Source organism: Columba livia, chromosome 1 (assembly GCF_036013475.1).
Source record: "Columba livia isolate bColLiv1 breed racing homer chromosome 1, bColLiv1.pat.W.v2, whole genome shotgun sequence".
Taxonomy (NCBI): domain Eukaryota; kingdom Metazoa; phylum Chordata; class Aves; order Columbiformes; family Columbidae; genus Columba; species Columba livia.
Genome location: NC_088602.1, coordinates 66,483,245 through 66,498,178, shown reverse-complemented (window position 1 = coordinate 66,498,178; position 14,934 = coordinate 66,483,245). Strand labels below are relative to the sequence as shown.

The window sequence follows — 14,934 nt, the reverse complement described above, 5'->3', positions numbered from 1 at the left end:
TTCCCCTTCTCCTCTCTCGCTGGCTCATCTTTGTCGCACCGAACAGAAAAACCTTATCTAAAGGAAGCAAAAATAATTAAGTCGGTTGTTTTTGTAAGCCAAAAAAAATACTTCTGCATTTTTTCCATCCCATTGCAAGTCATTTTCCTGGCAGTAGCACAGCTCCCCAGGCAGCAGCGTGCTGTGGGTGACTGATGTGGGTGACCCAGCAGCAGGGTGACGTTTTCATGGCAATCCACAGTTTTCTGAATGTTGCTGCTTTTGCTTCACAACCAGCACTGCACAATAGGGATTTCTTAAAGGTGTCTGGTCTCCCTCCTTTTGGTGAACACCCACATAAGAAACCTTGAAGAAATTTCCAATTGGCTCTTGGTGTGGGTTTTTGAACAAATGCCCAGTAAAAGAAAGGCGGTTTATTAAAAGGTATTGAAAGAGAAATCAGACACCAGGAACACAGGAGATGTGTTCATAAAATGCGTAGGAACAGTAGAAACACTAGAGATGAGTATTGCCAATGATGGCAAATAACAGTAATCTCGATGACATTCCACAGAGATGTTTAAGTTGCATGAGAGACTCTTCAAATGACTTCTTTATTAAGCTTCTGTAAGTCAGTAAAATCTTTCAGTAACTTTTTAGTTTGAATTTGCTCAGCGTGCCAGATTTTTCACGTGGAAAGTAAGAGTTGCCAAGCGAGATGTAAAGTGCAGGAACCAGTCCTTACTTGCATCACTGTTCCTTGTATGTTATTTCAGAAGCGTTATGAGTGTCCAGGAGTATTTCCTGTGTTTTTCAGCCTTCACGGTGTCTACCTGGGTCAATCCGTAGATGTGTGCAGCAATTACTGAGTGCTCTACGTGCTGTCACTTCTAGGCATGAGCAGTTTGACACCTCCCCCCTTCTGCCCCAGTTATTTTCATTTATTTATATGAAAAGGGTTTTTTCATATTTATAACTTTACGTTTTCCCATTTGAGAGCTACTTAATACCACCTTCACCATGCCTTGCTGGAAACTGCCAGGGAAGTCAGCTCTTTTTTCTTTAGACAGTCACTGCTTAGTAACAAGCAGAAATGCGGAATAAATGATTTTTTTTTTAATGCAATGTTTTCTTTAACATTGGAAAACACTGTTACTTAAGAGGTTTAATGTACTTTCTTTTTAGATACAAATGTTTCAACTAAAATTTAAACTATTACCATCACAGTTCTGCATAACATGGTCATGAATTCTTATTTTCCAAACAAGTCAACAACCTTTAACTTCCGGTATGTGGGTTAGTGATCTTTCTTTTTTAAAAAAAATGGTCTTGTTTTGAAGATTTTTTTTTTTCCGTTTTTGGATATCTTAGTGGCCCAATTTCAGTAGTTCTGACGTGGTATGTCTAGTCGATTTAATTCTACAAGGTGGTATTTTGACATTCATCAAATCGCTTCTAAATCTTGCCTTGAGTACTGACATTTGATTACTACTGAAGTCTTTCACTGGTGAGAGTTACATGACTCTAATTGTTGTGGGTTTTAACTGTACTTTTTCCAGTTCCTCAGCATTGTTTTTTTCTTAAGTGTAATTGTGAGAAGCCTACACAGTATTTCTGGCACAGTCATAGCTATAAATTGAGTCTTCTGTGCTCTTTCCTTGATGAATTTGTGTTTATCAGCAAGCTGCCTTTGCCGTATTAGCAGCAAGATCACGGAAAACACATTAATTCAGTAATAATACGAAGTACTAGCTTGAAAATATTTCTATTAGTTCTTCATTAGTTTTTTTTTAAATTTTAGTATTTTCTGGACACCATGTTGAGTGTGTAATTTTCTACGGAATGAAAGAATTGTGGAAATAAGAATAAATATGGTATCATTGTATAATAAGTATGCTGTTGTATAGCACAGCCTCTTAAGCCTTCTAGAGCTCATGTTAATGAAAACAGAGCTGCCTTGTAAGACAGATAAAAGTTATTTTAATCTCTTTAGAACTTCACGTTCTCAATGTTGTTGGACTTCCTTGTCATAGACCTGTAAGAAATGCTACTCCTTCACTCAAGAGTGGACATTTATTGAATTTGATTTAAAAAAAATAACCAACTAACCTTCAGAATTTTATGTAGTATGTAGCTCCTTGTCAAATTACTTATCATATATAATGATTTCTAAGAAGAAATTATACAAATTATTTCATTTAGCCAAACATTTCTAGTTGAAATGAGCAGTAAAATCCCCTCGTAGAAAGTCAACACAAATACAAGTATTTTTCCTGTGTCATTCCATGTTGCTTTGAAGCTTTCTAGCTTGTCAGAAAACACTGTCATGACAGTAGTGGCACGTCTGCCGTGTCTCTTGAAGGGCTGGATGAAGGCAAGTTGTCCGTATTGGCACTTTTAAGCAGTCGATATGCAGGGACTTAAGGTCATCTTTACAGAGAGGAAGTAGTTGAAGTTTTCCTATACAGCACAAATTCTTGCTCAGTTTCCTAGAATCTGTGTGTTAAAATAGCTTATTCCATGGTTGAACTTTTGAGCAGAAGCACTTCTGCTGCTGTGCTTCATCCAGCATTTTTGTTGCATTGCTCCAAGTCGGGATGTTTGTTTGTGGGGCAGGGTGGCACCGGGGCGACTCTTCACCAGTGATGAAATTGGGGAACATGGTTTTGTGGTAGTGAGAGAAGCTGAGGAAACTCTGTTTAGGTGTGATGTCTTCAGTGGTTTGAGCAGAAAAAACAACCAACAAAACAAACAAACAAAAAAACCCAAACAGAAACAAAAGCTGGAACAAATGCATTTCTTCCATCTTCACAGTATAATAGATCAGCCTGACTGCATGAATTACTGTCACTAGGTGCTGAGAAAAGAGAAATGGGAGATGTGCACAGTGATTTCAAAACATGGGAGAGAGATCTCTTCCATTTGCATTTAGTCACATATCGTGTTTTGAAAAGGTAAAAGGATTGCCGTAACTTAATGTGAGTGCTGGTATCTTTGGTGGTACTACCTCACTCAACTGTCACCTTCGAGGACCCTTGGTTTTGCCCCTCTCTGAGCCACTTACATTTCAATATGTATTAGTGTTTGGCCTTTGAGCAAGCCCAAAAACTAGCTCCCAAGGTAGTTTTGTCGTGCCCTATTAAAGTGAGTCGTATCATTGCCAGTAGCTCTTCCTACACCCTGTTCCAGCCATGGAGGCAGAGTCTTTTGCTCTCTTAGCATTAGAAGTTTGCTTCTGAACCTTCAGCTCTTTTGATGTTTCATTTTTTCCATAGAATAAAATCCTTCAAGCAGTCTGCTAATTAAGTCTCTTCTTCTGAGGCAGTGAAGACAGAGTATGTTTTTTTCCAAGTTCTGGGCTTTTTGCATTGTGTTACCTCCTTTACCTCAAGTTCCTGGGAGGACCCAAGTTTGCTGAGGCAGCAGAATTGGGGCTACATTGCAGGTCCCCACATTGCACCCTGGTTGGACCCTTCTCGTAAACGTGTGCTTATGGAGACAAGTAGTGACCACGCTTTTTCTTCAGAAAATGTGGTCTCTGTGCTCTCTGCGTACTGTCCTCTCCTTTTGATTCACGTTTTAGCGCATGAACGTGAGAGCAGAGAAGAAAGCATCAACAGTATCGGATTCTGAGGTCTTGCGTATACCTTGTTTGGTGTGTATAGATGGGTGACCCTTATAAAGACCAAACTAAGATGGTTGGCAAAAATCAGTAGCCTGTGTATATACTCTGAGACATCATTTTCAAAAAAATTCCATTGACTTGAAGGACCAGTGATTTTTCTATACTGAAGCGGCAGTGGCTGCTCTTTCTACTCTCTTAACATCATCAAGGAATTATTCTCATTTAGATGTGGGTATGTTCTCCAATATGTATCCCTAAATAATTCTTAAACATTACTGGATCTCTCTTTTTTTGAGGTCTTGGGCTATCTTAACATTTGATCTTCCAGGGTCTTTCAGAGTATTAATTTGTTCCTTTTTGTCTGTGTGGTGCCACTCAGCTTCTACTGCTTTCTGTTTCTCAAGTTTTTGGAGGACCTGTATAACAGGTGGTCATTGTGTGGCATGTTTTTGTATTGCACAACCAAATTGCTAAATTAGCATTCACGACAAGAAAATTTGGTTTCGTCTTGGAATGTACAGGAGAAGATTTCCTTCCTTTTTCTGCGTCTGAAAAGTGTTTTGTTTGTGGAGTGCATCCATAAAGCAGGAATCAAGATGCACAAACCTGCTGTGTGAGAGAAGAAAATGCCCACCTCTGCTGTTTCTAAGGATGGCTTTATTTGAGAGTCGCTTCAATAGTAAATGTGATTATATACTGACAAGTAGTTTTTGAGGTTTGAGCAAACAGATGGGGACAGACACTGCTCTTAATGTGAATGGGTGATCAGGTTGGCCTTTCTACTAGGTGACGATTTGTAGCTGTATTTTGCACCAGAAAGTTTATTTAGGACTTCATCTGTAGATCATCTAAACTATACACATTCATTGCCATTGGTACTGTTTAGCAGTCTTTGAGACCTTGTAAATGAAATAAAATGGAAAGTGAAGGAGAAAAGAAAGGGAAAAAGTGTTTTGATGTAGTGAAAATGCTGTCGTTCTATGTGGCCTCTACCCTGTTTCCCCAAAAATAAGACAGGGTCTTATTTTTGTTCCAAAACTTATTACTTTTTTACATGTATAGCTGGCTGGACACTATTTAAATTGACTTTTTTAATGAACTGTAACACGAGCTCATTTTTGGAGTAGGGCTTATATTTCAAACATCCTCAAAAATCCTGAAAAATCATACTAGGGCTTATTTTTGGGGTATGTCTTATTTTCAGGGAAACAGGGTACCATTTTACAAATCTGTAAGGTATTTGTGATTTGTTCATTCAGGAAGTTGTTCTCCAGAACAGGAGCTAAATTTATGACTATATTATTTACTAATTCATTGTTGAGTTTTAGTCTATAGAAGAAATGGTTTCAGTTTGTGTGTGAGTTGTGGGGTTTTGTGTTTTATCTGTGAAAGCCAAACCTCAGAGGAGATGGGCTGTTTTGTTCAGTGAGCTGTTTTCCCCTGTTACTTCACCTGCAGTAATGGGTACCTCTGGTTTTGTGTATGTAGTTACTAATAGCCCGAGAGCCCTTGATTAGTGAAGCTACAGGCATTGTAGTTCAGAGAGGAAGGTAGTAAAGAAAAGGTGATGTTTACTTTGCTTTTCCTTCCTAAGAGAAGCTTTGGATAAAATTGCAGTATCTATGACAGTCTTCTAAGGAGTTCTGAGCTTTCCGAAGGAAAAAAAAAAAGTAATAAACGTTTTGGATTTTCTTGTAACATGGTATTTAATGTTTGAAAACATTTATATGGTATAGCCTTGTCATTCTGACTTTACAGTAGAATTGCTCAGGCTTTACATCATGCTTGGTGTTGATGTGGGCCAACTGGAAGAAAACACAGTCACCTTAAAGAGTGACCGACCAACGTTACGTTCAGGAGGGACGATCTTGAGTTTTTTGATGGCAAGAGATTGCCCTTCTTTAGTCAGTGTATGCATCGTCATCTTCTAATGCATTTCTTTCCTTTGAGAGACTGTATAATTACTGCTTTGTAATTTATCTATTCAGGTTTGAGCTTGATGATCTGAACTTCAATCTGTATTGTTAACACCTATTAAGCCTTTCATTTTCATGTAGAGAATTGAGGGCAAATTTGAGCAAATGAGAAAAAGTGAAAAGACCAAGTTAGTACTATAATCGAGCGTATGCAAAATAGAATGATTCCTTCACAGTTATCTGGAAGAGTCTTTAAATTGGACGGTTACTGTCTTACATTCAGGGAAGTCTCCTTTGTACTTCCTGTGTTATTATTTTTTTTAAATAAGAAGTTGAGTGGGTTCATGTTAGCATGTTGGGTTTGTATCCAAAGCTGTCCCGTGCGCCACTTTTGCTTCATATAAATGTGAGCTAGATAAGTATAAATCATCTTTCTATCAAATGCTTGAGGAAGAAGGGGGAACATAAGCTATTGTATACTAACTGAGGGACAGGAGCGTGTATTGGGATAGACAGTTTGGAGCATATTAGGGATTTCTTCTGCAATATTTTGTTAGTGTTTGGAAGGAGAGGCAAAACAGTGTAGCTTTCCCTCTCTACATCAAGGGAACAAAAGGCACTGGGAAGTTCTACAGGGCTACTCTGCCTTCTCCTCATACCTTATAAATTTGTTCTTACAATGATGGGGTACCTTAAGTTTAAGAGAATGGTGTTCATTTTTTTTTTTACCAGGGTATCCTACAAAATCAAGATTACAGAGTAGATGGAAATATCTTAAATTATCTCTCTATTTGAAAGCAAAGACACTGTATTTAAAGCGAGTTGTATTAAATTTAAATTTGTAGACAGAAGTCAGAACCGTAGATCTTGAAAAAAACCATTCATTTTGTGTGCCTTCTATTTGAGACTGAGACAGCAGTTTGCCTATTCCGTAGGTGGTTTAAAATCCCAAGGCCGTTTTAAAATTGCCTCCTAAGACTTAATCTACTCTACTTTTCCGTTGGAGAATGACCATATGCAACGCAGTCGATGGAAGCCTTTGGATCATGTGTTTGATGCCTTTGGAAAACTCTGGCCACGTACATCCGTGTAGTGCATCTTTCAGTTTAACTTCTTGCTCTAAAACACTCTGGGTGCAGGAAACTTGTTATATGGTACTGGAATTTGAAATAACCTTTCCTGATAAACAGATAGGCATGTTTAACACAGTCTAAATTACAGCTGTTAATGCAGTAGTTGTTTTTAATATGGTGGTTGAGTTGATTTCTTTGTGGAAACCTCCATTTCGAGTAGTGTTTGATGTATGGGAAACTCTGATGGTTTTTCCTGTATTGGAAAAACATAGCGATAAAGCAGCCTGGTGTTAAAATGTCAGAATTTTACTTTGACATTTAAAGAAGAGTTTTCATTTTCTGATTTGTCCTAGTGTGGCTTTTTTGATATTGAGCTTCTTAACGAAGTTACAAAAAAAATCATTAATAGAGCTGTAAGGCATCATTTCTGTGTCACCAATGCAGTTGAAGATCTGGCATTTATAGCAGTGTCCTTTGAAGAGTGCTATTGATGGAGATGTTGCTTCTAAAATACTGACTATCCCATATGGATCTTGGCCTTTGAATGCTTGCTTGGAAACTGGACATGGAGATGGAGGGAGAGAAGAAGGGGTAGGATGTTGCAGACTGAAAATGTGCAGAAATTGGTTGTTTTTTTCTTTCTGTGGACCAGAAAAACTTCAATCTGTTGAATTCCTTTTTAATAAAGAAGCAAAGACAAGTTAATTTAAAATTATAAAAGACGTAATGATAAATAACATAAAGCTAAATAAATTCCTGAGCTGGACATTTCAGCTGTTAAGAAGTTATATGTTTATCTCTGTATTAAGTGAATTAATTACTTGATTTATATTGGTTTATGGTTTTTTTTCTTAAGAATTTCCCTGAAAAGTTAGTTACTTCTTTCTCAACACATTTTTTTTTTGTTTTAAAAAAGACACTGTACACTTTGCAACTTGTTAACTGTATGCATTCACATCAAATATAATTCAGAGCCTTATTACTAGGAAATGAATAACTTACCTGATAGACAGAAAAGGATAATTTTTTTAACTGCTTATGTGTGAAGCCAGATGGAATTGCAATTCTTTTAAAATGCACAAGAAAAAGAATGATTTTAAGTATCTTTAATAAAAATTGGCAAAAATGTTGAATACATGTTACCTCTTGAAAAAAGGGGTTTTGATAAACTTCCTTGTTTCTGCTTCGTCTAATGCAAAACATTTGATTAGTAAATTGAATGAGAATTTCGGGTTATGTTTTCCTTGAAGATTATTAGAACTAGGAGAGCTGCTCTGTAAAATTCAGAAATATATTTTTTTTTAACTCTATCAGAATTTATTATTCAGTATTCGAACAAGCTCTTGCTCTAAGTTTTTATATGGGGAGCTCTCCTCACTCATTTGTTTGACTTGCTTAAATTTATCAGTCTCAAACTTGTTTTGCTTGAATGTTGCAGCTGTTTAATGGAAGTTGTCTTGATAGATTATAGTGATGTTAAATTTTTCAGCTATGGAGTGCCTTGTTTCTATTTGAATTATAATGGGTTTATTTTGAAAGAAAAAAACCTTTATTTGAAAACTCTGATTAAAATGAAGATGTTTTCATTAAAAAAAAAAAAGTACTTAGGCTTTTTGTGGTGGCTTCTATGATCATTTTTTTAAAACCATAAAGCCAGTAGTACTGCTAAAAGCATTTTACTTGAGAAGGAGGGTACACAAATTGAAATGCACTGAATTTGGTATGAAAAATTTTACATGTAACTGCTTGCCTTTTTTTTTTTAATTCAGAGAACAATGGCCAGTAATGTAAAGAAATTTTGGTTACTGGGTAATTTCTAATGTCAATGAAAAACCTTTTAAAATTATTTTTCTCTCTAAATAAATTTTCAAATAATATTCATTCATGTTATGTTTAAACCTGTATTTTGACAGCCTGCCTGACAGTTGTGGCAGCATAGGTAGGATTTAAGGCAGAAGCTGAAGGAACTGTCTCCTGGAATTTTCTCCCTTTTTCCTCCTCTTTTCAATACCTTCATTTTTATATATTAGGCAGTTTGATGCCAAACAGCCATGAACTCAAGGGCTCAGCTCAAGTTGAGCATCCTGCTGAAAGGCGCTGCCATCGAGGGCAAACTGGGAAGCTGTGCAAGGCTGTTATCATGTGCTCAGCAAAAACACAGCCCTGTGCTCCTGCTGACCCATCAAAATGAGCCTGGTGCGGCCTTCATCTCACTAAAATCATTCCATGTACTGTGCTCTGGTGAGACCCCACCTGGAGTCCTGTGTCCAGCTGTGGAGCCCTCAGTACAGGAAAGACACGGACCTGTGGAGAGGGAACAGAGGAGGCCACGAAAATGATCAGAGGGCTGGAACAGCTCTGCTGTGAGGACAGGCTGAGAGAGTTGGGTTTGTTCAGCCTGGAGAAGAGAAGGCTCTGGGGAGACCTTATTGTGGCCTTTCAGTGCTTAAAAGAGGCCTGTAAGAAAGATGGGGACAGACTTTTTAGCAGGGCATGTTACGACAGGACAAGGGGTGATGGTTTTAAACTAAAGGAGGGGATATTCAGGCCAGACATGACGAAGAAATTTTTTACACTGATGGTGGTGAAACACTGGCCCAGGTTTCCCAGAGAGGTGGTAGATGCCCCATCCCTGGAGACATTCCAGGCCAGGCTGGACGGGGCTCTGAGCAACCTGATCTAGTTGCAGATGTCCCTGCTCATTGCAGGGGGGTTGGACTAGATGACCTTTGAAGGTCCCTTTCAACCCAAACCATGCTATGATTCTATTACTAGGTGATACAGCATAATATATGTCTTTAATTGTGAAAAATCTTACTGTATTTGTAAATAGACTATGAAAGAAAGTAGTTGGCAGTAGTTGATGTACTATTAATTCAAGATACCTGTTTGATGACCCTTATCATACTTTATTTAATTTCTTGCTGATTTACAGCTTTGTCATGTATAATAACTGATGGGAAACTAATTTCAAACATAAAAGGTTGGACACAGGATACAAAAATCAGTTCTGACTTGTTTTGAAAAAGAGTCTATTAAGATATGTAAATACAGCAATAAAATATATTGAAAGTTGATTTTCTAGTTGCCATGGGGAGAGGGAAGGTAGCAGCATTACTCAGCAGCATTTGTTTTTATTTTTCCAGCTGTATATTTAGTCTTAAAACTAGCTACCCCAAAAGTGCTACGGGATATTTGAAGGACACCATTTAGTATGTAGTCTCTTTAAGAGGAAGTAGTTTCTAATAACCCAGTTGTATTGAGGCACTTTTGTTGTTGGTTTGCAGTGTTTTTTATAGCTTAAAGGTCACTTACTGGAGGGGGGAGGAATCCTTCCTTAATTGCTTTTGATATTTTAATAAAAGGTTGTTGTAGGCTTCTTAAGCAGTTGTGTCTGGCATATTCAGTGGCACGATCTCTTTCTTTGAGTTCTGGATTGAGGAATTCTGTTTTGGAAATCGGCTAGTGTTGCTTTCATGATTTCTTAAAGCAATAGAGTTTTCTTGTATTTACTGTTTTTATGAAAGGCTTCTTTTTTTATCCTGCAAATTTGATTTGATGTGCAGGTAAGCTACAGAAAATATTTTTGTTCATGATTTATGTATTAGAATCAGAGAAGATTTTATAAAAGGTGTGCTGAGAGAATTGAGATGACACAAGTTTCACTTGCTAGCTATTTTTCAGAAATCAGCTTTGGGTATTGACTGACCTTTTTTTCTACACCGAAGTTGTGAGAATGGAAAAATCAGTAGGTATCAAACTCAGAATTTCATTGGAAATGCAACTGTATTTAGTCTATTTATAGTTAAGTTACATACAGGATGTAATAAATTCAGGGAGCAGTCTTGGGAGCTGGATGCTAGACAATTTGACTGCAAATATCTTCAGTGTTTAGGGCCTGTTATTCTAAAATATAACTTAATAGAATAAATATGAGAGTACAGATCAGCCTGTGGAGATACCTTACACAGCCACGTCAGTGAATCTCTTCTTGCACCTCTGGGGTTGAGCAAAAGCAGTTAAAATACAAAATGTGGTCGCTCATCAGTTTCAAGCAAGGACACTAGCTCGCAGGAGCATGTACTTGTCCAATAGTCTTCCTAAAATTAGGAAAAGATATCTGGTTTGTAAATGGGCTTTTTCTAGTACAGGTACTATGTAATACAAACCATAATTAGCAAATGGAATATAAACCTTAGCTAGTGGCAAAAAACATCACTTTCTATACAAGTGTTCTGTGTGTATTTGATAAAGTAGGATAAAGTTTTAAAGGTAATTATACTTATTTGTTTTTAGGAGCAATTTTCATAAAGGTCATGGCTACGCAGCCTTGTTTCGGTGCCTTCACTGGAGGCAGAAGAAGGAGAGACAAATGCCTCTTTGGGTTTTGGCAGGAGAAGGCCAAGCAGTCGGGGCATCTGTGCTGGCTGACAGGTAGCCCAGCGCTGGGCCAGGGGTGGGAACTGTCACTGTCACAGCATCAGGCCAAAGGGGAATGACCAAGGGGAAATGCCACCACTTCAAGGTTTGGGTTGGGGAGAGCATTTGCTTTCTGGGGGAGGTTAAGGAGCACAAGGTGGGGAAGGCTGGAAGTGCTGCAGGGAGAGGGCACTGGAGGTGGCAGCTGGAGGAGTTACAAGTACAAGGGGAAGGGGAAGGCTGTCGTGGGGACACGCCAGTAATGAAAGGGTGTGATGCTAGGGTTTGCACAATGGGGACTTAAGAGACAGGAAGCAGTTTCATAGGAAACAGGTCTTCCTTCTGCCCGCTGCTCGCAAAACAAGCTATTCTCTAGAGCCACAACTGAGGGAGGCAAGGAAAGGGGCGTGAAGTAATGAGGGAGGCACTTTCTGAGTCTCTTTAGGGCCAACCTCAGGGCCAGAGGATTTCTTTCACTGCAGAGGGAAGGAGGATGTGCAGTGAATCCCTTCTCTGGCAATGATGCTAACCATTTCTTTATATCTTTGCAACATATGTATCCTCCTAAAAATTAAACCTACTTGCATCACTTGGTGAACTGTTTGTAAGAATGAAAATAAACTAGTTTAGTGTGGGTCAACTGTGGATTGTGAGCAGTGTTATTTCCTACGAGACACCATAACATAGATCAGGCTTTCTGCTGCTTGGCAATGCTTTTGCTCCCACACATTTCCCCTTGATTGAAAACTAATCTGTTGCTTGAGGTTTCACCTTACAACGACTAGTTGTATTAAAGGATTATGGCGTCAGGTGAACTCTAACCAATGAGTCAGAATGGGAAAATACAGTTGTATTTCACTAATAGATAAGTTTTCATTAAAACAAAGCAAATAAAAATGCCCAAATTATGACTGCAATCACAAGTGTATTTGACTCTTCCAAATGTGACTCCTAAAGTGGTTGAATGTTTTATTTTCCATTTATTTCCTTGCATGGGTTTCATTCTATTTGGACATAAGAATAGGAATACTCTTACACATAGTAGTAAATGAATGTTTCTGTTAGTAGCAAGTTGTGGCAGTGTTTACTCTTCCAGAGATGACTCACGAAGATTGTACTTTTTTTAAATGGAATTGTGATTTTTGTCATAGATGCATACAAAATGTATAATCATCCTAACTTTATTCTTGCTTAGCTGTGACCAACTATCTTACTCAATTGTATTTTTAGACTTATTTCCTAAGGAAATGAAGCTTACACTAGTCATGCTGTCACAGTCAGCTGTCATTGTCCATCCATCTGTCCACCCTTGATAACTCAGCCAATTTTAAACAAACTTGACAGACTGGCAAAGATAAACCAACTAGTTTTCTCCAACTTGGTGCCTGGAGGGTCATTGCTGGTGTCCCCCACTGGAGGAGAAGCCAGAGCAATCCCAGCTCTTTGCTCAGCCCAGCAAAGGTAGGGAGGGCAGCACCCAGGGAGATGGAGTAAACTTTGAGCGCAGGTTGGAGATTGCAGTGGGGAGCTGAAGGTGTGAGAAGGACCTGAGGGTGTGAAGGCAGTTGTATGATGAGGGGGCTTATTGCGGATCCTGCAGGAGATGGCGGAGGCAGAGGAGGAGTGGGGTGGCAGGAGGTGTAAGGAGAAAAACAAGAACAGATTTCCTTCATTCTGCTCATGGAACAACTTGTTTCTTCTTCTGTCATAGACACAGCTATGAATGTTATAATCCCACAAGAAAATGAGTGTTAGCTAATGTCGTGCATGCCCTTTGCAGTGCTTGGCTGCAGATGGCTCTCTGCATAGTTACCTTGGTCAAACCAGATGGAAACACAATCATTGGTGCACATCGTTGCTATTGCAAAAGGCTAATCGTTACCCTGCTATCAGCCTTAAAAGTTTGGTTACATTAAATATTAAGCTTAAGAGCTCCAACTGCATTTATTGATAAAGAAAAAAAAAAGCGTAGTTTCTGCCTTTTTTTTTTTTCTTATGTTGTCATTTGTGTTGAATGGGGAGGGTAGAAAGGAGCATTTAGAATGTCAGGCGCAGCGTTGAAATGTTCATGGGAAAAGAACGCAACTTATGAAACTCCAGGTGAAAGAAAGTACTTGGGTGATAACCTTTTGCTAAATGTTTAGATGCCTTTATCAGACTTCAGAAGTTTTTAAGAAATATGTTTCTTTCACCCGTTTGTCAATATTTTTTTCTCTAAATAGTTCAGTTTGTGGCATTCCTTTATCACAGAAGGTCCCCATATCTCACAGTTATCTCTGTGCTCTGATTTTCAACTAGTTTTCACCTGGCCAGGTACTCCATCATCTCTTGGTTTTTTATTTTATTAGTTCTTCTGCTGTAATTCCCAGAAGTAGTGCTGCATATCTCCATTATTAGGCACATAAAATCTGAGCTTTTAATCTGGAAGGTTCAATCACAGTATAGGGCTTTATGTAGAGTCAGTCTCTTGAAATACAATTGCTTGTTTTCCATGAAGTTATAACAAGTAATTTCCCTGCTTTCCTAACAGAACCATCCTGAAGTTCTGTTTGTTAATATCACCCTACTTCAGTGCTCCTTAGTTCTGATACATCCTTATCTTTTGGTTGAAAATTATCTCTAAACTGATGAAAATTTCCAGTCTTGGCAGAGGTCAGAGCCTGGCCAGCTTCCGATTAGCGCTTGCTTGGACGCTCTTTTCCTGCGATTGTCTCCCCAAATACAATAAGCTGCTCTCCCTCATTTTGCCTGAAAGTGCAGCCACTGAAATGATGTCGTTTGAATGACATTCGGATGTAACAGGCTCCAGGAGGAAGCAAGGAGCTGCTGGGGAAGGTCAGGAAACACTTTAGGATCATTGGAATTTTCTGCCATCTTCTGAGACTTTGAGACGGTATTAATTCATGTATTTAACCCTTCTAGTTAGAAATCTCTGCGTGGTCGCTCGTGCACTGTTTGTCTGTGCTGTACAGCTCATCCAGTAAAATAAACCGCGTAGTTCTGCACTGAACAAACAGTTTTGAAGGTATTAGTTGTATATGCAGGTACACACATGTGCGTATATATATTAAAAAAATGAATGCACTTTTTAGCAGTGGACTGACCAGATTAAATAGTCCTGAAATGTTAAAAATGAAATTGCATGTGTCTCCTTCTATCAGATTATTTGAAGAAACAAAAGCAAAGTCCTATTTATTTTTTTTTTCCATCCGATCTGCCATAATCAGCATGTACTCACTTTGTCTCGAGTGAATCTCTCATCTGCCAGCGAGGCTCTAGGAGCATAGAGATAAGTAGAAAAGCTCCTATTTCTGCATTGGTTTTTACTTTCTGTCCCCTGCACAACATTTTGGGTGTTGCTTGGTTTGTGCAATATTAAGGCTTCATCTTTTGTTTTCTCTTCAGAACTTTTATAAGTGAATTTCACAAGAGAGGGCTATTTGTTCACTTTATCTTTCTGTTTATATATAAGCTTAAGCAGTCCTTGCTGCAGCACTTTGAAAAACACACCAAGTGTGTTGTGCAGTGTTTTTCATATATCAGCAGACGTTAGCATGATGCCTTTAATGAAGAAATTTTAAAAAAGTTATGCAATTAATGATAATGATGATGATGTTTCTTCTCTGCGTTTTATTTTGTGCTATAATTAAAGCCATGACTGTACATCAGAATTTACATATTGTAGGAGAACGAATGGTCTTCTTCTCAGTCAGGTTTACGCTCTTAGCATACGTGATGAAACGTAGATGTAAGAGGTGTGGATTTCAGAAGGGGCTTGAAGTTGGAAGGAGTTACAGCTGTGGCTGTCTGGGGACTGACTGAAGAATGAAGAGAGCAAAATGTAATCTTCAGGGAAACTTAAGATTTTATTGCTGTGCTAGTTTATTTTGGTAGAATTTCTTTCATGTTTTGCTTGAGCCAA

At 38.4% G+C, this 14,934-nt stretch overlaps 1 protein-coding gene across 2 annotated transcripts in view; it reads left to right on the top strand.

Moving 5' to 3' along the window:
• NCK2 (NCK adaptor protein 2) overlaps positions 1-14,934 on the top strand; it is an 87,330-nt gene that overhangs the window by 60,033 nt on the left and 12,363 nt on the right. The window lies entirely within an intron of this gene.